Raw genomic sequence first — 26133 nt, forward strand, 5'->3', positions numbered from 1 at the left:
ATAATACTGGCTTTGTAAATAGAGTTTGGAAGTATTTCCTCTTCCTGAATTTGAGAAGAATAGGTGTTAGTTTTTCTTTGAATGATTGGCAAGATTTGCCTGCGAAGCCATCTGGTCCATGGCTTTTGTGTACTGGGAGTTTTTGATTACTGCTTCACTTTCTTCACTAGTTGTTATAAGTCTGTTCAGGTTTTTTGCTTTTCCCTGGTTCAGTTTTGAAAGATTGCATGTTTCCAGAAATGTACCCATTTCACCCAGGTTGTCTAATTACTTGACATATAGTGGTTCATAGTAATTTCTTACAATCCTTTGTATCTCTGTGCTATCAGCTGTTACTTCTCCTTTTTCATTTCTGATTTTATTTATTTGGGTCTTCTCTTTTTTTTCAAAGAAAATATTTTATTTTTATTTCTTTAAAATGTTCATGAGTTGTTCATATAAGTTCTTTGGCTTCTCTATTTCCTATATTCTTAACGTCCGCCTGTCTATTTTGTATAATTTATGCTTCTTAATCTCTGCACCTTTCCCCCCATTCTCCCCTTCCCCCTCCCAGCTGATAACCCTCCAAGTGATCTCCATATCCTGTTCTGATTATTTGCTTTGTTTTTTAGATTCAATCATTGATAGTTGTGAATTTGTTGCCATTTTAATGTTCATAGTTTTGATTTCCTTTTTCTTAAATAAGTCCCTTTAACATTTCATGTAGTAATGGCTTGGTGATGATGAATTCCTTTAGCTTTACCTTGTCTGGGAAGCACTTTATCTGCCCTTCCATTCTAAATGATAGCTTTGCTGGATAGTGTAATCTAGGTTGTAGGTCCTTGCTTTTCATCACTTTGAATACTTCTTGCCGGTCTTCTCTATCCTGCAAAGTCTCTTATGAGAAATCAGCTGATAATCTTACGGAAAATAGGTAGATCTCTGTTTTCCTCTTACTGCTTTTAAGATTCTCTCTTTATCTTTAACCTTTGGCATTTTAATTATGATGTGTCTTGGTGTGGTCCTCTTTGAATCCAAGTTGCTTGGGACTCTCCGTGTTTCCTGGACTTGTATGTCTATTTCCTTGACCAAATTAGGGAAGTTTTCTTTCATTATTTTTCAAATAAGCTTTCAATTTCTTGCTCTTCCTCTTCTCCTTCTGGCATCCCTATGCTTCAGATGTTGATTTGTTTGGAGATGCCCCAGAGGTTTCTTAGACTATCCTCATTTTGGGTGTTTTTTTTTTTTATTCTTTTTTCTTTTTGCTGTTCTGATTGAATGCTTTTATTCTTCCTCATGTTCCAAATTGTTTATTTGATTCTCGGTTCCATCCCCTCCACAGTTGGTTCCCTGTAAACTTTTCTTTATTTCACTTAAATTAACATTTATTTCTGCCTAGGTCTTTTTTATGCTATTTCTGTACTCAATGAGTTGAGCATCCTGATAACCAGTGTTTTGAACTCTGCATCTGATAGGTTGGTTATGTCTATTTTAATTCTTTTTCTGGAGTTCTGTTCTGTTCTTTGGTTTGGGCTGTATATCTTTGTCTCCTCAATTTAGCAGCCCTCCTGTGTTAGTTTCTGTGTATTAGATAGAGCTGCTTTGACTCCCTGTCTTAGTAGTGTGCCCTATTGTAGAAGAGCATACCTGTAAATTGTGTGTATTGGAGCCTTAGGTGATTTCCAGGGTGGAGCAACCCATTTCACCACTTTGTGGTTGGGTAGGGGGAGGGCTTGGAGAAGGGACAATGCAGCTGCCTCGCTTCTGAAGGTTTGCCTGGGAAGAAGCTGTCTCCCAGCATTTGCCCTGTTTCCAGTCACTTGAATTTCTCCTGGTATGCCACTTACGCCCTTCCAGCTGTTGCCCTGGTACTGAATACCAGAGCGGGTGGGTTTGTGTAAGTCCTAAGTCCATGTGAGCCCTTTAAGAGAACACTCTTGAAAATCTGGCAGTTTCTTCTGCCACCCCAATCCCCCCTGGTTTATATAGTCAGTAATAATGGGGATTTATCTTCCTGGCATTGGAACCCTGGGTTGCTGGGTGGTCTGGTTTGGGGTTGGGATCCCTTACCCTTGCTGTATCCCTCATAATTTTTATCCACCACATGTGAATGTGGGAATGTCTGTTCTGCTGCCTCTCTGTGCCACTCTGCGGCTCCACACCTCTCCATACCTCTCTTCACCTCTCTGCTGCTCCCACACATCTGGATGAATGTGGCTTCTTTAAATCCTTGGTTGTCGGACTCTCATACAGCTCAATTTTCTGATGGTTCCAGGTGATATTTGTTTTGCAGTCTAATTATAATTTTTTTCTGTATTTGTGTGAGGAGGCAAAGTATGTATAGCTGTGCTTTCGTCTTGACCAGAAGTCTCAAAAAATTGGGCCTCCTCTTTTTTTTCTTGATGAGTCTGGTTAAAGGTTTGTCAATTTTATTTATCTTTTTGAAGAAGTAGCTCCTGGGTTCATTGATCTTTTGAATTTTTTTTTTTTTTTTTTTTTTTTTTAGTGTCAATGTAATTTATTTCCTCTCCAATCTTGATTTTTTTCCTTCCTTCTATTCACTCTGGGTTTTGTTTGTTGTTGTTTTTCTAGTTCTTCTAGGTATAGAGATAGCTCATTTATTTGACTTTTTTTTTTCTATTTTCTTTAGGTAGGCCTGTGAAGCTATGAACTTCACTCTCAGGACTGTTTTTGCTGTGTCCCACAGGTTTTGAGTTGTTGTGAGCTCATGTTTATTTATTTCCAGGTACTTTTTTAAAAAAATATTTTATTTATTTTTAGACAGAGGGGAAGGGAGGGAGAAAGAGAGGGAGAGAAACATCAGTGTGTGGTTGCCTCTCATGCGCCCCTCCCATTGGGGACCTGGCCCACAACCCAGGTATGTACCCTGATTGGGAATTGAACCAGCGACCCTTAGGTTTGCAGGCTGGTGCTCAATCCACTGAGCCACACCACCCAGGGCTGTTTCCAGGTACTTTTTGATTTCTTCCTTGATCTCATTGTTAGCCCATACATTTAATTCCAGTTTCAGGCCATTATGATCTGAGAAAATGTTTGATATGATTTCAATTTTCTTGAATTTGTTAAAGCTTATTTTGTGTCCTTCCATGTTTTTTATCTATGAGAATGATCCATGTGCATTTGAGAAGAATTTATATTTTACTTCTTTGGGGTGAAATTTTCTGAGATGTTAATTAAATCCTTTTGCTGTAGTGTGTCATTTAATGCTGCTATATCCTTTTGATTTATTTTGCCTGGAAGATCTGTCCATTGTTGACAGAGAGGTGTTAAAAACCTCTATGATGATTGCGCTGGTGTCAATCTCTTTCTTAAAGTCCTCCAAGATTTTCTTTATACATTTAAGTGCTCCTACATTGGGTGCATATATGTTTATAAGAGTTATATTCTCTTGTTGGACTGAACCCTTAAGTATCATGTAGTGTCCTTCTTTGTCTCTTATTATGGACTTTATTTTGAAACCTATTTTGTCAGATGGAGTATTGCTACACCAGCTTTTTTCATCTCCATTTGCATGAAGTGTTTTTTCCATACCTTTACTTTCAGCTTGTGTAAATCTTTGTTCTGAGGTGGTTCTCTTGTAGATATTGCATATATGGGTCTTGTATTATTATCAATTCAACTACGCTATGTCTTTTGATTGGAGCTTTTATTCTATCCACATTTAAGGTTATTATTGATAATTGCAACTTACTCATTGCCATTTTCCCCTTTTTACCTGTGTTCCACTCTTGCTCTATTTCTTCTTATTCTTAAAGTAGTCCCTTTAGCATCTCTTGCAATGCTGGTTTGGTGGAAACATACTCCTTCAGTTTTTGTTTTTTTATTTTTTGTTTTTACCTGGAAAGCTCTTTTTTTTGTTTCCATTTTAAATGAGAACCTTGCTGGATAGAATAGTCTTGGTTGCACGTCTTTGCTTTTCACTACTTGGAAATTTTCATGCCAGTCCCTTCTGATCTGTACTGTTTCTGTTGAGAAACCAGCTGATAACCTTATCAGAGCTCCCTTGTAGTTAACTAATTTTATCTGTCTTGCTGACTTTTAGATTCTCTCTTTGTTTTTAATCTTTGCCATTTTAATTGTGGTGTGTCTTGGTGTAGGCCTTTTTGGATTCATCTTGATTGGGACTCTCTGTGCTTTCTGAACTTGTGTAACATATTCTTTCACCAAGTTAGGGAAGTTTTCTGTCACTATTTTTTCACACATGTTTTCTATCCCTCGCTCCCTTTCTTTTCTTTCTGGTATCCCTAAGATGTGAATATTTTTAAACTTTATGTTGTCTCAAAGCTCCCTTAAACTCTTCAATATTTTTAAGTCTTTTTTCATTTTGTCCCTTTGACTGGGTATCTTTTTCTACCTTGTCTTCCAAATTGCTGATTCAGTCCTCTGCTTCATTTAGGCTGATTTTAATTCCTCTAGTGTATTCTTCATTTAAGATATTGCATTTTTAATTTCCAACTGGTTGTTACTCATAGTTTCTATGTCCTTTTTCATGCAGATGTAGTTCTTTTTAAGTTCCTTGAGCATCCTTATAACCATTGCTTTGAACTCAATGATAATTTGCTTGCTTCAATTTCATTTAGCTCCTTTTCTGGGGATTCCTCCTTTTCTTCCATTTGAAGGTTATTTCTTTGTCTCCCAATATTAGCTGTCTCTTTTGTTTGTTTGTTTGTTTGTTTGTTTCTATGTTTTAGATAGATCCATTTGGACTCCAAGTCTTTTGGGGTTGCCTTATGTGGTAGGAGTCGCAGACTCAGTGTTGCAGACTCCTTGATCTCCTGATCTGGGTGCTCTAGGAATGCCCCTTTTCTGGATTAAGTGTACTTTCCTGTTATATTAGTATCTTGATTGTTGTTGGCTTGTTTGATGTTGGGTCTCCACTCTGGCTGATTGACTGAGAGGCTCAACCCCTACCACATCTTGTATGCTGTTGTACAGATACTGGCAGAACAAAGTAAAACCACACAAAATACAAAAACAAAACAAGCAAAACACTCCCAGGCACAGCAGCTTTTTGTCAATTTCAATGACAAAAAGGTGAGAGTATAATAAAAGTAGAAAGATAAATGGAATATTAGGGAAAGTGGAAAATAAAAGGAAAAGAGTACGAGAAGACCAAAGGACAGAAAAGGGATTATGGGAGGAGAAAAGAAGGAAGAGCTAATATGATAATGAATTGAAAGAGCAAAACAGGAAAAAAAGGTACAAAGAAACAGTAAGAATAACAAAAATAAGAAAATGAATGAAGACTAGAACAATCGGAGGATCAATAGTAAGAGTAAAATAAGATATATGAGAAAATAGAGAGCTAAAAATAAAAGAAGAAAAAATAAAAATAATGACAATGCTATGAAAAAGGGGAATAATGAAAAAGAACAAAGTGGAATTTGTCTCAGCAGAGTTTAGTACTTGCCTGCTGGGTTCTCCTTTTAGATATGGTTCTGATGTAGTCTGAGGCTGGTGTACACCAGTATCTGCTGCGGCCTATGTCTACTACCCTCAGCAGCCTGTCAGAGCTACCAGCAATCCGCAGATGTAGCTGATTCCTCTGGGCTTTCATGCTCCCAAGATAGGCCAAGCTGCTCTGTACAACTGGATTTTAACAGCACTGGGTCCATGTGTATGTCAGCAAATGACCCAAGTCACCACCGGATCCACCTTTGTCTCTCTCTGCCTGTCAACCTGCTGTCATCCTGAGACTAATTTTAAAACTGGCTGATTCGAGAGGGCTTCTGGTGGGATCAGAGGAATGGGATTCCTAGATCTCCCATGGCAGATCCTTTCAGACTTCAGGGAAGATGGTGGGTGTTTTCTCCTGCTCCCAAGCCACTAGTCTGAGTCTTTTTGGGATTATTTCCCTGTACTCAGGTGGTGGGGTCCTAGTAGGGTATTGGGTGGAGCCTCCAGAGTCCAGGTTTTGAGTATCCTGGATACCAGGACGGTGTTTCTATGGCCCTCCCATGAAGGGGAAGTGCCAGTATGTTTTTCAGGATAGTGTATGGTGTGGCTATGCCCTACAGCCAGTCCCTGACACTCTCTGAGACTACATAGTTTGTTGTCTCCTCAGAAGGGAGAAAAGAAAGAGTAAGAGGGATAAAACCACACAAAATCAAACAAATAACCAAACCAACCACATAAAAGGAAAAAAAAAAGCAGAACGGAGGGAGCAGGATTCCAGAGGGTGGGGCAAGTGATATTCCACAGTGCAAGGTAATTCTGTCCCCCCTGGGAGGGGCTTGCTTTTCTCAAGAAAGATGACTGTTGCAGAATCCAGGTATATCCTGGCACAGAAAATCCCACAGCCACTGCCCCATGTGCCTCCCACAGTAGATTCTCCTCGTAAGGCTGCCATCTGTGCCATATTCCCTTTGCTGGGGTCCAAGTTAAGTGGTTGCAAACACAAGACCTGAGCTTTGTCCCTTTAGGAATTAAGAAAGAAAAAAAAAGTGGCTTTGTCTCCGGCAGGTGTCATCTCACCCCAGCAGAAACGCTGAGTGCTATGTGGTCTGCTGATCCAGGTGCTGGTGCTCTGTGTTTGGGAGCCCAGTTTGTGTTCCCCACTTCTCTCCTTTCAAGGGGAACCTCCCACAGCTGTGCCACTGTCTTGGTTCACTGCCCTTGTGAACAGGCTGGCCCTGTGTAATGACCTCACCTTTCCTACTGGTTGTGGTGTTTTTTCCCCATCCTTTGTTAAAAGTCTATTTTTTGTGGTAGTCTTTGGTTTATTTCAGGTGTCTACTTCTCTCGTTGTTTTATTTCCAATTTGATTCTGGGCAGAGGTGTGCAATATATTCTCCTCCCCCACTGCTATCTTTTTTCCCAATGTTTTCTTTTTGCTATCTATCTAGTTTTGGAATTATGATAATGCAGGCCTCCTAAAATGAGCTTGGAAATCTTCCCTTTGCTTGCATTTGCTGGACTAGTTTGAAAAGTAGAGGTGTTAGTTCTTTGAATGTTTGGTAAAATTCATCTGTAAAGACGTGCAATCCAGGACTTTTGCTCTAAGTTTTTAAACTACTGCTTAGATTTCATTAATGGTAATTGGTCTGTTCAGATTTTCTGTTTTTTCCTGATTGAGTTTTGGAAGTGAGCATATTTCCAGGAATTTATACACTTTCTCCAGATTGTACAGTTTTTTGGCATATAGTCGTTGTAATATTTTCTCATAAGCCTTTGTATTTCTATGCTGTCATTTGTTACACCTCCTTTTCCATTTCTTATGGTATTTATTTGGTCTGTCTCTCTCTCTCTCAATAAGTCTCTTTAGAGGTATATCAGTCTTGCTTATCTATTCAAAAAAGTATCTCTTGGTATCACCAATCTATTGTATTGATTTATTTTTATTTTTAATTTTTTATTTTAAAATTATGTGTATTCTATTACAGTTGTCTCAGTTTTTCCCCCTTTACCCTCCTCCACCCATCCCATCCTGCCCTCCTCTACCACAATCAATTCCCACTCTGCTCTCCATGTCCATGGGTCATTCATACATGTCCTTTGTCTAGTCCCTTCCCCTTCTTTCCACCATTGTCCTCTTTCCCCATCCCCTCTCATCATTTTCAGTCTGCTCCATGATTCCATGCCTGTGGTTTATTTTGTTCATTAGTTAATTTTGTCGGATAGATTCCACTTTTAGGTGAGATCATATGGCATTTGTTCTTTCACCGACTGGCTTATTTCACTTAGCATAATATTCTCCAGTTCCATCCATGTTGTTGCAAAAGGGAGGATTTCCTTCTTTTGGGTTTTTTTTTTTTTTTAATGCAGATTGATTTCATTTATTTATTTTTTTAAATGTCAAAATCCATTATAAAATATTATGGAATTTAAATCCATTATAAAGTCTCAGTAATTAAAACAACATGACACAAGCATAGAAATAATCAAGTAGATCAATGAAATAAAATGAGCATTCTAGAAACAAACATATGTATCTGATTTTTAAGACTCTATTTCATTTATTTCAGCACTGAATTTTATTTTTATCCTTTTAAATCACTTTGGCTTTGTTTGCTGTTTTTTTTTATAGTTGTTTTAGGTATAAGGTTAAATTGCTTATCTGAGATTTTTCTTTATTCATGAAGTTGGCTTGTAGTCCTGTGAGTTTCCCTCTTAGGATAGCTTTAGTTCTGTCCCATAGATTTTTTTGATTTGTTCTTTTCCTATTTTCATTTGTCTCAAAGTAAATTTTGATTTACTCTTGATCTAATTGTTAACCCATTCATTGATTAGTAACATGTTCTTTAGCCTCCATGCGTTTGTGTGTTTTTTGTTTTTTATCTTGTAATTGAGTTCTAGTTTCATACCTTTATGGTCAAAGAAGGTGTTTAATATGATTTCAAGCTTCCTAAATTTATTGAGGTTTGTTTTGTGGCCTAACATGTGGTCTATTCTAGAAAATGTTCCATATGCCATTGAAAAGAATGTATATTCTTTTGCTCTGAGGTAAAATGATCTGAAAATATCAGTTAAATCCATATGATAGTGTGTCATTTAAGGCTGTTGTTTCTGTGTTGATTTTTGTCTGTACAATCTAACCACTGGTGTCAATGTGGTGTTAAAATCTCCTTCTATGACTGTATTACTGTCAATCTTTCCCAAACTTTAGTCTATCAAATATGCATTATACATTCAGGTGCTCCTATGTGAGGTGTATAAATGTTTACAAGGGTTATATCTTCTCTTTGGATTGATCCCTTAAAGTTTCTCTTGTCTGATATAAGTTTTGCTACACTAGTTTTTTATGTCAATTTTCATAAGATATCTTTTTACAACATTTTACTTTCAATGTGTGTGTCTTTCATTATGAGATTTTTTGTAGACTATATATATATTGTTTTCTTATACAGTCAGCTACTCTATGTTATTTGATTGTAGCATTTAAACCATTTACATTTAAAGGGATTATTGATAGGTATATATTTTTGCCATTTTATTCTTTATAACTATGTTCCTCCTTTTTTCTTTTGTCTTCTTAAAGAAGTCCTTTTAAGATTTCTTATAATACTGGTTTGGTGGTAATGAACCCCTTTAAATTTTTGCTGATCAAGGAAGCTCTTTATTTCACCTTCAATTTTAAATGACAGCGTTGCTGAATTGAGTAAACTTGGTTGTAGGTCCTTTGTTTTCATCACTTTGAATACTTTATGCCAATTCCTTCTGGCCTGAAATGCTTCCATTAAGAAATCAGCTGACAGTGATATGAAAACTCCCTTGTAGGTAACTAACTATCTTTCTTTGCTGTTTTTAAATTTTTCTCTTTGTCTTTAACCTTTGGCATTTTAATTAGAATGTGTCTTGGTATGGGTCTTGTTTGTGACTTTCTGAACTTCCTGGGCATATGTGTCTTTTTCCTTCACCAAGTTAAAAAAAAAAAGTTCAGTCATTATTTCTTCTGATAAGTTCTCAGTCTTTTGCTCTCTTATTCTTCTGTTGTACGTATTATATTGTCCTAAAGACCTCTTAATTTTTTTCTTTTTGCTGCTATGATTGTGTGTTTTCTGCTACCTCATCTTCCAAACCACTGATTCTATCCTCTGTTTCATTTAACCTATTGTCGATTCCTTCTATTGAACTATTCATTTTAGAAATTGTATTTTTTATTTCTGACTGGTTCTTTTTAATGGTTTGTATGTCCTTTTTTATGCTGTTGAAGTTCTCACTAAGTTTCTCGACAACCCTTATAACCATTGTTTTGAACTATATGTCTGGTAGATTGCTTGCCTCCATTTCTTTTATTTTTCTGGAGATTTCTGATATTCTTTCATTTGGGGTATGCTTCATTGTCTCCCCATGTTGGCTGCCTATGTTTTTCTTTTTTTTCTGTGTATTAGGTACATTTGTTATTTCTCCCAGACTTGATAGGGTAGCCTTATGCATAAGTGTTCTATGGGCTTCAGTGATACAGTCTCCCGATCACCTGACCTGTGTTCTCCAAGAATGTCCATTGTATGGGTTATGTAAGCAGTCTTTTGTAGTTGAGTCTTGATTGCTGTTGACCTGTCTGTGTATAGAGTCAACCTTACATTTGGCTGAATTTGAGGATCACCTCAACCACAGTGTATAAGCTACTGTGTGTGTATTTACCAAACAAACTGGAATTTGCCCCAGAAGGGTGTGTTGCTGGCCAAGATCTATCTTTGGATGTGCCAGTTGGGCAGCAAATTGGGCCCTGCTCTGATGTGAAGCCCACTACTGGGTGTGCTGGCTTTTGAATCTCTTGGGAGGGACTCCACTATAGGCCAATGGCAGATGCTGCCTGTGACTGGTGCTGGCAACCTGTTTAAAGCTACAGTTTGATCACAGAAGATGCAGAAGGCTGCATCTCCTGGCCCAGGGTGTAGGTGGGAAGCTGCACACCAAAGCCAGCTTCCACCAGCACCAATCACAGGGGCAGATCAGAAAGAGGTCCAAGGCATCCCATGATCTTCCCCTGCCCCCGGACACTGGCTTCCTATTAGGCTCAGTCACTGAAAATCCTCTGGTGGTACATGAGTTGCATGAGGTAGATCCTCTACCAGGTAGGGTCACCGGGTAGGGGCGAGTGGTGTTCACCAGCTTGATGATCAGTGCCAGTTCTTGATCTGAGGATACTCAACAAAAGTATCAGAATACACCAAGGCCAGCTGCCACTTCTAGGTGCCCATGGATTTTCATGCTGAGGTGGGGTCACAGGGAGTCATCAGGGCGGAGAAAGCACAGATTATGAGGCCCAAAAAGATCAATATTTGGCTGTGTGAACTTGTCAGGTATGAGAAAAAAAAATAAACCCCACCCTAAACCAACACAATTCATACTGTCCTGAGTTCTGCCTGGAACTCCTTGAGAGACCCTTAGCTCGGCAGAGCAAGTATACTAGAATTTGAGAGGGTGGTGCTAATGGATCTTCCACTGGAGGGCAGCTCTCAGGAAGGAGGGATAATATCCTCAGCCTCCGAGCCACACAACTCAGTTTGTGACACTGCCTCTTTTAGTCCACTCCTCTGCACCAAAATCCCAGGCAGCTGAGTCCTCTGCACATCATGACCTCTGCAGGGCAGGTCGACTGGGAGGTGGCAGTGTGGGGGTCCTGTTGCATTCCCCCAGGCCATGGTGTAGAGCAGGTGGTGCTCGATCTGGAAAAGATGGCATCTGTGGGTGACTCAGCATATGGACACTGGCGGCTGTCCCTTCAGCTCGCTCCCCTGAGCCACACAGCCCGGTCTCTCCTTGCATGACTCTAGTTTGCTCAAGTTGTCCTCCCTCTGCCTGATTCCAGGGCAAGTAGCTGCAAATGATATTTTGTGCACTGCTCTGTAAGAGGGCACCAGGGTTTTTAGCAGACTCTCATCTCTCCCTGGCAGATAGAATCCTCCCTGATTTTCACAGCCAGATGTTATGTGGGCTCCTCTTCCCAGCTCTGGTGTTTGAACTGAGGAGCCAGACATAGGATTGAGACCCAAACTCCTCAGGGGGAAACTTTGCAGCTGAGATATCCTTCTAGATACTCAGTGCTGCGCATGGGTGTGCCGCTAGCCCTTTTTGCATCTCTGTCCTTTCTACTAGTCTTGATGTGGCTTCTTCTGTAAATTTTTGGTTTTGAGACTTGTTCTGCTATTCTTCATTTGGGTGTTCTGGATGATTGTTCTATATTTCAGTTGTAATTCCAGTTTGGTCCTGGGAGGAGTTGAGTGTAACTTCCACCTACTCCACCACATGTCCTGTCATCAGACATATTAGGCTGAACCATATGTAATTGCTGTTTGTAGGTTAAAGTGATCAAATTATCAACAAGTTCTAATAAAAAAAATCACCAGGAATCTTCCTTTGTGTTAACTCCTCTCACTTCAGCTCACTGTCTACTCTCCTTCTATGTGGCAGTCCTTTAGAGGCAGGGGGTTCGACACGCACAGGACCCGCTTAGCTCCTGCCTTCGTAGAGGCTTATGTGCTTGTCAAAGAGGCAATAAGAAAATAAGCAATTGTGTATAATTTTCAGTCTCAAGGATATAGAAGAAGGATGTTTTAAGCAAAGAGCCTAGCAAGGTTCCAAAAGAACAGAAACATGAGGAATTCAGAGTATAAAGCAACAGGGTCCAATAACTTTCTGTGATGTTAAAAATATTCTACATTGACAGTGTCCATCGTTACAGCACTAGCCACATACATATACTTTACTGGGTGCTTGAAATGTGGGTAGTGTCCTGTCTCAGAAAATGCAGTTTTAATTTAACTTAATTTTAATTAATTTAATTTAAATAGCCATATGTGGGTAGTGGCTACCAGACTAACAGGGTAGGTGCAGATTAAGAGGAGACAGGAAGTAACATGATCAGATATGCATTTTAGAAAGATAATTCTGGCTGTGTTGTGTGGACAGATTGGAGATGGGCGGAGACATTGATCTTGTCTTTAGGAATTTGCTTTATAAGAGGAGAGAAGGAGGAAAAAAGTGATTCACTAATATGTCAGAGAAATAAAGAAGTATATAACTATTCACACCCAGTCATATAAATACTTTTTACATTTATATACCATGTACACGGTATTTATCAACAGTAATGACCCACATTTCTTGCCTTTTTTCCTAATTGCTCAGAATACATTTAACTTCCCAAGTATTTCTGGGCGTCCCTAAGCGTCCCTGAAGTCACAAGTAAGTCTGTTATTTGAGTATCTATGCAGCATCCACCCTGTTCTTCCTCATTGGTGCATATCTTGTTGAGGCTACTTTTGACTGTCATCATGCCACTCCTGATGCTCCCAAAGCCACTAATCTTAAGGTGCCAGAAAGACACTCTGTTCTCTGCAGCAGGAGGAGGGAAGCCCCGCCTCAGCAAACTTAGACACACCGCTTGGCTCCCCTCCCCTTCATCCTCAGAGCATTTTCTTTAACCGGGTCTTGCAGGATTTCCCCCCTCCAACTCCATTAAGCCGTTCCTATGGGACAAGAGAAAACAAAACAAAATGAGAGAAGCCAGCCCGCAGGAACTGCCACTGGGCCCCCCTGAGGAACTGCGTGTCCGGCGCCTAGGACGGAGTGCCTCCTCCGTCCGCGGGCCTGCGCGCCCAGCCCCTCGCCTGCTCTGACAACCACCACAGGACGGCACGCTCGCCTCCTGCGAGCGACTTCCGCAGCGCCTGACCCTCAGCTAACACGGCCGTGGAGACGGGATTCTCTCCAGGGTCAGCCAGCGCCCTCCGACTCCACGCCTGTTCCTGCAAAGGCAATGGACAAAGAAGGAATAAGCAGCCACAGCCCGACAGTCAGGGTTGTGCGCGCGGAGCTGGACGACGGCACGGCAGGCCGGGAGCGCCTCGACTGCCGGCTTCGGCGCCAGGCGCCCGGACTCAGGCCTTGGCCTGCTCACCTGGCCTGCTCACCTGGCCTGCCGGGTGGTCTGGAGCAGGTTGCGAGCTTCTGTGAACTTCGGTTTTCCAATCTACGAAATGCCTGCTCTTGGCAGGTTGTGAAGTGTGAAGGAGCGGGCGCACAGTGCCTGGTGCCTCGAAGGGGCTCAGTCAATGCAAGCTGCTGTGAGCACAGCGGCCCTGGAGCACTGGCGGCTCAGGATGCCACCGGCCTTGGGCGGGGACACGGGACAAAGGCCAGAGTGCTGCCACATCCACCTGCAAATGCCTCTTGGCCTCTGGGTTGGTATTGGGTGACAGCCTAGAGCGCTCCCAGTGAAGACACTGGAGCCAGAGACAGGAGTGAGGTGATCAGGCTCACACTACAAATGAGTGACAGCCGGGACAAAATTCCAAGTCATCCTGGAAAGGTTCAGCCCAAGGCTCCCGTCTGTACGCCGCAGCCTCTCCCCAGACCAGGTTTGCTCTGACCTGTCCTAAGTTCCCTCTGAAGTGACGCAGTCTATGCACCTCTTTTACGTCTAGGTGTCCCTTCAAGATGCACCCAGGTGTCCCCTCAGAATGTACCTAAGTGGCTCCTCAAGATGCACCTAGGTGTCCCCTCATGATGTGCCACAGAATGAGCACACCAGGTATCTTTCTAGTAACAGCCAGGCGGTAGAGCTCTTCGGGCGCCATGGCAACCAGCTCCTCCGCCCCCTCCGCTTCACGCAGCGGACGTGAACGTGCGACAGGGTCACGTGTTGTTGTTGGGCCTTGACAGCTGCTTCCGGGTCAATGCAGGACACTGGTTTGCGGCCTGAGTTGGGAACGAGGTGAAGCGGCGCGGGCCGGGGGTGGCCGGGACCGCGCCGAGGCCGAGCGGCTGCCGTGGCGCTGCCGGGAGGGGGGCGGCAGGCGCAGCTCAGGGAGCCGCCGCGGAGCCCCGCCTCCCGGGCTGCGGGGTGAGTGGGGCCGGGCTCTCGGAGCCGAGGAGCGGAGGCCGCCTGGGGGCGGAGGGCGCAGTGTGAGCCACCACGGGGACCTGGGAGCGGGGCGAAGCCTGGCTCGGAGGCGGGGACGGACGGGCCCCCTGCCCGGGGCTGGGAGAGGGACCGCCAGGATAGGGGCGCGTGGATAGGCGGTGTGAGTTCGAGGGGAGCTCGGCGCCTCCCTGAGCCCAAGGCCGCGCGGGGTCGGAAGCGGCCTCCTGGCTGGCAGAAGAGGCAGAGGAGTCTGGGGCAGCTGGGGTTGTAAATGAGAAACTTGTCTCTGAGCCACTGAATCAAAAGGAAAAAAAAGTGAAGGACATTCCCTTGGGAGGTTCCGCGGGCGGGTAAACCCGGGCTCTGGGGACGTTAGGCCTGCTGTTCCCGGGGCTGAAGAAAGGATGGAGCGGCTTAGTTTAAAGGCTTTGGGAGAACCGCGTCGCCCCAGAGCTGGGGGACGCCGAGAAGGAGGAGCTGGCGCGCGACGGGGCCTGGGAGGGGCGCCCTGTCCCGGGCTCAGCGCTCTGAGACTCGCCGTGGAGGGACCCCCGGGGCCAGCGAAGCGGGAAGGTTTAACGCTGCCTTCTCTTGCGACGCAGTGACGCTGGCGGCTGCAGTCGAGGGAAGCCGACTGCACGTTGCACTGTTTACGGTCGGTGGAGGAAGGCGGAGTTCTGCCCGGAAGGCTGTAGGCGCCGTCTGAGGCCGCGCGGGAAGTGAGCCGCTCTAGCGCAAAGACAGGTGTAGCGGGGGCAGGGCCGCTGGGCCCGCGGAGCCCGTCTGTGGGGCGGCGAGTGTGTGCGCGCGCCGGGGGCCCTTGAGAACGTTCCGCCTCTGGGTCCGGACCCGGTGGACCTAGATCTCTAGAGTAGGAGGTTGCAAACTTCATTTTTTGAAATCATGCTCCAAAGTGAAAAGCACATTTTTATATTGACCCGTATGACTCGTGATGCAGTCTTAACAATTTCTATTACATCCGATTCTCTTTCATTAAAAAATAATGACTAAATCTATAACATTGATTTATGGGCCAGAAACTGCAGTTTGAAAAATACTATACTATCTCCAAGGCACATTTCTTTGTCTTCAGTTAGAGTCCTTATATTGTCTGCTTCTGGATAACAAGGATGATGCCAAGGACAAGGATGGTATGGAGCGGGGGGGGGGGGGGGGGGGGCAACCAGGTGCAACTGACTGCTCCATTTGTTTAAATATTTATAATGCAGCCTATTTGGTGTTTCGCACCTTAATCCTAACCTTTGATATCTTCATTTGCTTGATCATTTGATGAGATTTTTTGAAATAAGCATGGTCCCTAATTTTCTCTATCCTTTACTGTGTCTGAAAAATACCAGAGGTCTAGTTCCATTTAGTTGATTTATCCCTGCAACGTAATTAAGGTAATTTTATTTTAATGTTATAGTGTTGTAAATATACACTGATTTGCTTTTCTGCTATTAAAAAAGGTGTCAAGCTGAAACCTAAACTGTTCTTACTCCAATAATTAATATGTGGTATACATCTACATGATTAAAGGTATGTGGCTTTGGTATATATTTTAAACTTAATCATAAACTTAAGTATAACTTTGAATCAGTTAACATCCCCCCCCACAAAAATACTGTTTTCATCTGTTTATAAAATAATTGAAGTCCTTATGTGAATAGTATTGTAATAAACATTAAAGAGTGTTGGTGAACCCAGTGAGAGGCCTATATGTGTTACTATGTTTAAAGTCCTTTTAAAAGTTGTCACACAGTCTGTTGGAATGGGATGTTGAATGTCAAATGTTGTTAATGTGATTTCAGTAGGTAAATTTATAGGGCATACATTTAAGACCAGTTTAATAGTGTTATTTTTTGTTGAGGATGCCTTCATATTATTTAGAACATGGAATTCGAAGGCACAGCCTCAGGGAAGAGTGGCTCAAATTAAACTTCATCAGTGTGGCCGCATTCTTGATTAGGTGCCTTAGGGAAGCACTTTTACCGTCTTTAAACTTTGTGTGTTGTGAAATATCTGTCCTATCATTAACTATTTATATGGATTCTGTCTTGGTTATTGATGAGAGGGCTATGTTGGTATGTATCAGCCATCCTTTAAATTACCTTTTGATCAGGTAAATAGTTGTTTAAAAATATTTAGCTTTAAAGAATGTTTAAAAGTTTGTGTGTATGTGGTAGGTATTTGAAACATTAAGCAAGATTCTCATCAATGTGTTTTTCTGGGACTCGTGTACCTATCAATAAACAGTTGTGAAGATTTTACCCTGAGTGATTGTGTTTGCTTTTTTATAGTTTTCATTTCTTTTGAACCTCAGACTCTTAAATATGTCCACCTGTAGCAGGGTATTTTCCCCTTCTAATTTTTGCTTCCAGACTGCTGTGAGTTTGGAAATTAGATGCTTGCATTTATTAGAACTTTGTGTAAAATGAGATTGTGTAGCTCTGAATAATGTTCTTTCATTGATATGTTATTTATATAATATGTGTAAATGTATAATTCATAAATTACTTTTTTGTTTTTTTAGTTTCTGAACTATGGGACGTGTATTTTGGATACTCCGAAGCCTATTTACTGACCTTTTAGTCAGTCATAGGCTATGTTTTAAATAAGTGAATTTTACTTATTTTGGGCCTAATTAGCTGTATAAGAAGAAGTTCTTAAAAAGTAACATGAAGCTTCCAGTGATATAAGTTGGATTTAAGGGGCGAAAAAAATCATTTAGGTGTGATTGTTGCCTTTGCCCCACAGGCAATTAGTCTACCATTCCTCCCTTTTTCAACTTTTTCACCACCCTGTTCTGACTCCTTTTTCTTTGAGGTTAGAATGCTAAGAGGCTAACTATTCCCATTGTTATTCTAGTTCTGCATAATCTTGCAAGGCTGCAAAGAATGTTGTCATTTATTATTCCTTCCCCAAACCAAGGAGGAGCTTCGCATTGCTAGCGCAGATAAAGCCCATCCTGTAGCAGGGGTGTCCAGCCTTTCCTGTCTCTGGGCCACACTGGAAGAAGAGTTGTCTTGAGCCATACATTAAATACACAAGCACTAACAAAAACAAAAAAATCTCACAATGTTTTCAGTAAATTTACAATTTTGTGTTGGGCCACATTCCTAGCCATCCTGGGCCACATGCAGCCTGTGGGCCGTGGTTGGACACCCCTGGATACAGGTTGACATTGAGGGCATCCCACAGCCTCTACTTTTTTCCTGACATTTTTCCATTCATAAGTGCAGGTCCTCTGTTCCTGCCCAGTGGTCTACTTACCATACCTTCTTTTGTATGTAACATTAGTCCTGAAAGTCTGCATGGAACCTGTTTCCTCTCCTCTGGAAGTCCTATTCATCTTCATTTCATTGTGGATGACTCTTCCTCCTGAACCCTTTCTTTTCTGTATTGTCTGTGTTGTGATTTCAGAATTGCTTTGTCTTGTTTTTACCTCTTTTAGATCGTAAACTCACAGAAGATGGGGAGCTCAAATAACCTTAAATCCCTAGGACCCATAGCACAGGGTTTATCAGACCAAGTGACTCAGAATTAAGTGGATTTATGGTTAAAATTATAGATCTTTGAAAATTCTACCCTAGACTGATTGACTGAGTCAAAAGCTTGATTCTTTTGTGCAGTAAAATTTGAGAATCACTGACCTAGAATGATGCCTTAAGTTACAGTAGGTACGTACATATAATTTAGTGCAAGTGATGCAAATGAACTGAGCAATCAGTGGGTTGGTTTAAACGGAGGGCTTTGGAGTCAGGCAGCCTATATTTGAATTCTGTCTTTCACTCACTAGCCATCTGAGTACAACATTTCTGCTTTAGGTTTCCATTCTGTTAAATGGGATTAACAATAGTGCCCCTCATAAGAGTGTTGTAATAATTGAGTGAGAGAGCATATGTAAAACAACATAGCACAAGGCACATAGTGAACTCAAAAGATCTTATCTGCTGCTGTCAAAAGGAGAATCAGCATGACAAGGGTTACTGAAGGAATGAAAGGTGAGCACAGGTTCCAAGCCAATCATTGTTAATTGTTCATGGTTAACAGATCCTGGACCTATAATGCTATTTAAAGTCATAAAGGTGTTTTGCTTTAAAATTGTGTTATTAAATTAGCATGTTAAATTTTGTTCCCCTCACCTCCCGGCTGCCCGAAGAGCAAAGTGCAACCTTAAACAAACGGAGGGCCCCTCCCCCACCTGGTCCGCCAGGCCGTCCTCATCCTCAGCCCTCTCCCCGTGCACACTGTGGTAGCAACGCTGCGTTTCCCACTTAGACATGTCTGGGCCCTTACACGCACTGTATTTTTATCTAAGGAATCCTGTGGCTCTCTTTTAAGGCTCAGCTTTATGTGTGGCCGACGTCCTTATTGAGGACAGTCAAAAGCCCTTGGTGTTTCTCAGAGTGCTTTGTACATTATTTTGTATTCCTTTGGGTACATTTGTCTTTTTTTTTTAGAGGAAGAGGATCTAATTCTGGTGCATGTTCCCAGTGCTTTCTCTCTGTCCTCACCTGAGGACATGCCCGTTGATTTTTAAAGAAAGGGTAAGGGAGGGAGGGGAACATCAGTGTGAGAGAGAAACTCCTGTGGGTTGCGTCCCACATGTGCCCTGACCAGGGACAGAATGCAGCCTGGGCCCCAGCAGGGAATCGAACCCGTGATCTTTCGGGTTTACCGGAGACTCCAACCAACTGAGCCGCGCCAGGCAGGGCGGTTCCCAGGACATTGTCTACCTCTGTTTCAGGCAGACAATGTTTAGTGATTATTTGACTCTTTGAGTTTTTCCATTTTTCTGGATTTTCCTATTCTCAATTTTCATCATAACTACATTTTATTTTCTATCTACTACATGCCAGGTACAACTAGGTGTTTTGAAAACTGTATTTTTCACAGTGACTATGAAATAGCTATTAATAGCTCCATTTTACAGGCATAGAGAGGTAAGTAACGTTATTGTTCAGATTTCAGTGTAGATTCAAAACTGAACTCAGGCCAAACTGAAGCCCCTTCTCTTGATAACAGCGCTCATCTGGACACGGGCTGTGTGAGCGGATGCCACACTCGGCATCCGGGTTGTGTGCCTGTGTGAACCTGACTAGTCATTCACAGATGGTCCTTAGGAGTGGGACCTATGACTAGTTCTTTGGAGACAAAGATTATTTAAACTAAAATTCTTACTAGGTGAATGCTTTCTCAGTGGCTTTCAAAATTTCCCTTTCCTTTCTGTCATACTCCTGATTGGTATACTTGATTTTCATTTCACTGCCAGAAGATACTCATTTTTATTCAAAGTAAAATCTGCTTTTTCATTCACCCAACAAGTATTTATTGCAAAGTACCAGACACTGCTCCATATAACACTGGACCGGACTGATGCGTTCCTGCCTTTGGGGACTCGGTGCTGGGGGAGCGGGACCGAAACCCAGCACTAAACTAAGCGGTTGGGATAAGTGCTGTAAAAAGCGAAAGAAGGTGAAGTGATGAGTGACTGACGGTAGCAGTGGCGCTCTTTTGGACTCGGATGGGGTCATCAGAGGCAGCCTCACTGAGGAGGTGACGTTTGTGTTTAAATTGATTTGAGGCTTAGAGGCTGAGGGGAAGCCAACTAAGGCAAGGGCTGGGGAAGGGCATTCCTAGGAAGGCACTGAGGGGGCCTCGGCAGGCGGGTGTGAGCAGGAGAAAGCGGGGCAGGCTGAAACCTAAGGGCTAGGAAAAGGGTGGAGGAGGTAAGTAAGGTTAGAGAGGTGAAGACTTTGGATCATGAAAAAGGCATTAAACACTTACAAAGACAACTGGAAAAAAAGATACCCACAACGTATGTAACTAATATAGAGAACTGAAAACAATAAGAAAAAGGCAAACAGCCCAATAGAAAAACAGACAAAACCCATCAACAACTATATAACAGAAGATAAAATTTGAATGATTAATAAAAATGTGTAAAATATGCTCAAATTTAATAATATTCAAGAACAAAAAATTTAAATCTCAATGAAATACCATTTTATTTAAATTAGCAAGATTTAAAAACTGATAATACCAAGTGTTGGAAAAAATGTGGAAGAATAGGAATTCTTCCATTGCTGGTCGGAGTACAAACACGTGGGTACAAATGAAGACCTCAAGGCTACGATATAGAGAGTGCATTTTATTGCAAGTGTGAAGGGAAGCCATTGGAAGAGTTTAACAGTTACATTTTGAAAAGATCGCTTGGCTGCTTGGTGGGGAATGAATTGCGCAGCCACGAGAAAGCAGGGAGAAAGGATTGCGCCTGTCCTGGTGAGAGGCTGATGTAGGCTGGAGCCAGAGAAAGCAGCCGGAGACGGAAAGAACTGGGATGCTTTAGGGGCGCTGTTGACCAGACTTGCTGGTGGTTTACATGGGGGTGTGGGAGGAAGTCAGAAGTCCAATGTGACTCTGGAAGTGGGACTGGTGGGGGAGGAGGCGCTTTGAGGAAGGAATTAAGAGTTGTTTCTGTCCCTTGTGTATCTCCCTGATTACACATCCCCACCCTCCAAGGATACCACAGTTCTGAATTTTGCATTCATTATTTAGTCTCTGACTTTTCCTTACAGTTTTTACCACATACAGATGTGACTCTAAACAGTCATTGACTTTCTATGGGTTTGAATTTTTATAAGGAATTGTTTATATTCTTGCAATTAGTTATTCATTCAGCATTGTTTTTTAAAGCCATTGTTGATGAGGAAGCAGTCAAAGGAAACTAACAGTTGTTAATTTCCATTGCTGTGTAACTATTCATTTTATGACTATAACGGCCTTTATTTTTCCTACCGGGATTTTTGTAATTTCAAGCCTGCTCTGTGGACCCTTTTTGCTTTCACTCCTGGTGAACCCAAACAAGCTTCTGTAGAGTTTCCACGGAGAAGTAGGGTTGCTGCGTCACAGGGTCTGCATGTCTTTGACATCACTGGACAGTGATGAATAGTCTTGCGAGATGTTTGCGTTCATTTGTACCCACGTGTTTGTACTCCGACCAGCAATGGAAGAATTCCTATTCTTCCACATTTTTTCCAACACTTGGTATTATCAGTTTTTAAATCTTGCTAATTTAAATAAAATGGTATTTCATTGAGATTTAAATTTTTTGTTCCTGAATATTATTAAATTTGAGCATATTTTACACATTTTTATTAATCATTCAAATTTTATCTTCTGTTTTATAGTTGATGTGTTTTGTCCGTTTTTCTATTGGGCTGTTGCCTTTTTCTTACTGTTTTCAGGAGTTCTTTATATTAGTTACATATGTTGTGGGTATCTTTTTTTCAGTTGTCTTTGTAAGTGTTTAATGTCTTTTTCATGATCTAAAGTTTTTCATTTTACTGGTCAACCTTTCTTTTGTGGGTTCCTCATATTTTGTTTATGAAGTATTTTTCTTTTTCTTTTTTGAAATATTTTTCTACATCAAGATTTTAAAGCTCCTCTTTTATTAGAAAAATATAACTATTTTCTTCTCATAAGGATAACGTTTGCCTTTGACATTTTATCCGGGTTTGAGTTTTCCTAAGTTGTGAGGTAAGGATTAACTTTCATTTTTCCCAGATTGATATTCATTGTCTTGAGACCTTAAATTTGTGTATTCACTGGTGCACATACATTTTTTTTTCCTGAGGAAAACTAATACATTCAAGAAACTAATATTCATTGCTTTTTTGGCAGGAAAGAGAAGTTGAGAATATTTTTTTCCCCTTGGTGACTAAACCATTCTGTATTGCTGTTAGTTTTGTGGTTCAATTATTTTGATGTAGTTAATGAGGTATTTTGGGTGTACTGGTTTACATGTATTTTAATAAGTTGTATTTCTAGATTTGTTTGTGTGAAATATACTGTTGACATGAAGTAGTTCTTTTCAGTAGAGACAGCAAGGCTCAGTAGATTAGGGATGCAGAAAGTGTGATCTCACAGGCTGGCTGGGCCACAGAAGCCTGAGCAGGTCACCTTGGTGTCAAGTCCTGTAAATAGAGATAAGTGACCCTTGGTCTGTTTCAGAGGGTGGCTGTGGAAAATGACTATTAAACTCAGTGTTGGGGCACTTGGCTTTCGGGGAGCATCAGTTTGAGAGTAAATATATCTCCTCCTGAATTTTGAGTAAGTGCAACCAACCGCGATTTTCCCATCTTGAATCTGGGCCCGTAGGCAGGGGGGATATGGGGATTTGTGAAGGAGCTCGGAGGTGGGGTAAGGGTGGGACTCATCCTTGGATGCTGTTGAATTAAAGAGTACAGCAAATGTTAAACGTTTTTTGTTGTTCTTGCTGAAAGTTTATGGAAAATGTCTTTCTATATTTTAGAATGCCTGATTTAGTAGGGATATAGACAGTTGGTTTAAGCCAGCATTTCTGGACACTAACAACTTATGGAAATCAAGAAAGAAGTGCTTAGAAATATTTTCACCCAAAGGTACTTCAATCTAAATAACAGTATTTTCTTCATTTTTGTGTCCTCTCAAATACTTTCTCATCAGAATCTTAAAATTCTTAGGTTAGTGCATTTGGAACAGAAATTCCAAGTGCTCTATTTACATAGAGTGGACTACAAGCAAGCAGATTAGTCGTATTTGCTAAAGTGCAATTGCAGATGAGAAAACCGTATCTCTTTTTTTCAAATTAAATGTGCCTTGTATGCATTATAGTTGTTTAGCAGAAGATATATATAGCTCTGAGGCTGTCCTCACTGGTAACTGAGTCACAGATTTAGATATCTGTGGAATAAAGGGTTTGAGTTAGATATTTTACTCTCTGGGGTGCTCTTAGGGGGAAGCAGCGTGCTGTGCAAGGGGCGAGGGTGGTGGCCGTGCCTTATGAACAGCAGGATTCAAGGACTAAACAGGAGTCTGAATTCACATTTCATTTGGCAATGTTGAATTTTTAAAAATCTTCTATCGTGAAAAGTTGATGTGCCACATTATTGTATTTAAATATAGTTTAGAAGTATACAGTTGAGGAAGAGACTTTGAAAAATAGGGTGGTTCATAGTAGGCTATGAAATCATAGGTGTATGGTGTGTCATGATAATGGATTTATCAGCTACACTCAAGTTTTGCACTTGGAGCGCATAGAGTAAATTTGTGAATTGATAAACTGTAATTCTATAGACTAGTTCTGAAAGTTTGTTATGGTTAGTTTATTTTCCTTTTCATCCCAAGAAGACATCTGCTTAAGTATATTACATAATGCTTGGGGAGATAATTGAGGTAGAATTGCAGGTTTACATACCTTATGATAAATAAAATTAGAAGTGAGGCTGTCTAGCCTAATGATATGGACTTGGACAATGTGCCTCAAAAGTTTTTATAGGAGAGAGAGCTGTCATTTATGACTTGAGCTGCGAAAGCTTGTTAATGAAATACTCTACAAAGCTTAAAAATGATCATATAGATACATGTTTATTGATAAAGTTTTCATGAGCTATTCAGTGAAAAGGCAGTTTACAAAACTATATATAAAATAATTTCATCTTTGTGTAAAAAATATGTATCTACATATATACATATCTGCAATGGTTTGGAAAAGGATGCAGCATAAGATGCATCCTCAGGCTTAATCTAATTGCTAAGTCTGTTGACCAAAGGCTTCCGGTTTTGGCTATGGCTCTCAATATGTTTCAGATAAGAAAGTGTTTTGGTAACACTTATTTACATGCTTCACTTAGCTAATAAAAAGGGAAAGTACATCTACATGGAAACTGTGTGGTGTTATAGGTGTTTTACTTATTTTCAACTGAACGTTTTAAATATTCAGAATGTATATCACTTGTATTTTTAAAGAAGTTATTTAGAAAAAAACTTATTAATAGACCTTTATTAATTCATTAATTTAATCTCTGAGGGAAAAATATATAACACATATATTTTCCTAGAGTAACTATGTGTTATTGGGGTACACTTATGCTGAGGATCAGAGAGATTTGGAAAAAAATAAACAAAAGCCCAGCTACCTAAAATAATGTCCAAGAATCTGGCAGTGCTGGGTGCAGTGGGAATTTCTCAAAAAAGGAAGATTTCCTGGGTGGGGTTAAGAGTTCACAAAGCAAGAGTTAAATAGTCTTAAAAAAAAATAAAAAATACTTGCAAAAATTGAGAAAGCTAATAATCTTAAAAGATTGTCTGACAGTATAGTCTCTGGGAAGTCCTCCCCCTCCGCCCCGGCTTGTTTTGTTACTGCTGACCTCCTTCACTCCCCTCCCTTCCCCCCCGCAAAAAAACCTCAGCCTATAAATTTCTCTTTTATCTTTTAAAAAAAAGAACAGGCTATAAAAAACTCTCTCTCTAAACAATTGGTTTTTATTCATCAACTGTCCCCTCTCTTCCTCTGCTTTCATCTAAGTTTCTCAGAGGCCTGGTCTGTACTCACTGCCTTCACTTATTTCCCTAGTTTTGTATATGGTTTCCACTCACTTGTCTGTACTACCCGAAGGTGAACAAACTACTAATTGCCCAGGAGTTTTAAAACTCTCAAGATTTTTGACTTCTTGATGTTCTACATAAAGATTGGTAACTCCCCTCCTGGCACACTGTTCACAGTGATCTATCAAAATTTGTCTTACTCTTACCTCCATAGGATAAGTTGAACCTGAGCAAGGTCAATCATAAGCTGACTCTACCGACCACCCTACAGTCCAATATCCTGCCACTTCTGGTCCCCCAACAAGTAATTTGTATTGTAGCAACATTGCTCAGTAGCTAGTGTTTCAGGTGCCTTGTGCCTCTTCCCGTTCCGTCCTTTCCGGGGCCTGAAATGCTCTCTGCACCGTTAGCCTGATCATCACCTTTCAGAATGGCCCCAGTTTCACCTACTTCCTTCATCCTATTTCCAAAGTCAAGTTTGAATTCACTATTTCTGTGTGGTTTATTTCAGGTAGGTGGTATTTCCATGTATTTCCTTCTAGATTGCCGATATCCTTCGGGCAGAATTTGGGTTTTGCTCATTCGCACTTGTTCAGTGCGCAGCACAATGTTTGGCACAGGTGTTCTGTGTTGGGAACAGAACTACTGAGGCTGTGAACCCCATGAGGACATTCATTTTATGAGTACGCAAGTGGGAAAATAAGCCTAATTGATAAGGTGCAAAAAAGAGATGGCAGAATTAGCTAAATAGGTTTCCCTCTTCATTTTTATTAAACAAGTGGTAAAGAGGTTTTTATTCTTAGATTGTCTTGTAAAGGAAATAGGCCCCTACATGGAGGAAAATGACTAGCATGAAATGTCATCTGAGCAAAGGAACCTACCGGTGAAATGGTAGTGTCTTTATCCAAAGTGTTTAACTTAAGTTTTGTTTTCAAATATAAGGTAGAAAAATATCGGCAGATGGCTTCACAAGTGTAGTTTTTTCTGCCCTTGTCTGATGAATAGATGAGATTGGGTAATTGTATATAAATGGGTCCATGTCACATGCCTGAACATTTGGCATTTTTTCCATAAATAATTGCAAAGAATGAGGCATTTAAAAATACTTTGACACATTTGTAGATCATTTCCAGACATATCACTGAAAAATGTTTTATATTTTGAAAAGATAATTAGGAGAAAACAATGATGCATGCGTCTGCTGGCTTCAGGTGGGTCAGGCGGGTGAACAGCAAAAAAGCAAGTCTCCTTTCCACCCTGCTCCTTACTTCTCTCTCTGGGTCAACTGCAGGCACAGCTTTCGCTGCTGTCTGTATTCTCCTGGACGTAGTGTATGCGTATATAACCAGATAAACTGTTCCCGTAAGATTTAAAAGGTAGGTTTCTGGAGTCTGTGGGGTATTATCTGTATTTTTTGGAACTCATGACTGAGGCTTGTAGTATTCACACAT

General features: G+C 41.1%; 1 protein-coding gene across 3 annotated transcripts in view; it reads left to right on the forward strand.

The window, feature by feature from the left end:
* The first annotated feature begins 14107 nt into the window (after positions 1-14107).
* TBCEL (tubulin folding cofactor E like) overlaps positions 14108-26133 on the forward strand; it is a 63680-nt gene continuing 51654 nt past the window's right edge. For all 3 annotated transcript variants that reach the window (XM_054587598.1, XM_054587606.1, XM_054587612.1), the window contains exon 1: positions 14108-14290. The gene's annotated coding sequence lies outside the window, so the exon portion shown is untranslated. The remainder of the gene's footprint in view (positions 14291-26133) is intronic.

Source organism: Pteronotus mesoamericanus, unplaced genomic scaffold, assembly GCF_021234165.1.
Source record: "Pteronotus mesoamericanus isolate MK-2021 breed Mesoamerican mustached bat unplaced genomic scaffold, CSHL_Meso_final contig_123, whole genome shotgun sequence".
Classification (NCBI taxonomy): Eukaryota; Metazoa; Chordata; class Mammalia; order Chiroptera; family Mormoopidae; genus Pteronotus; species Pteronotus mesoamericanus.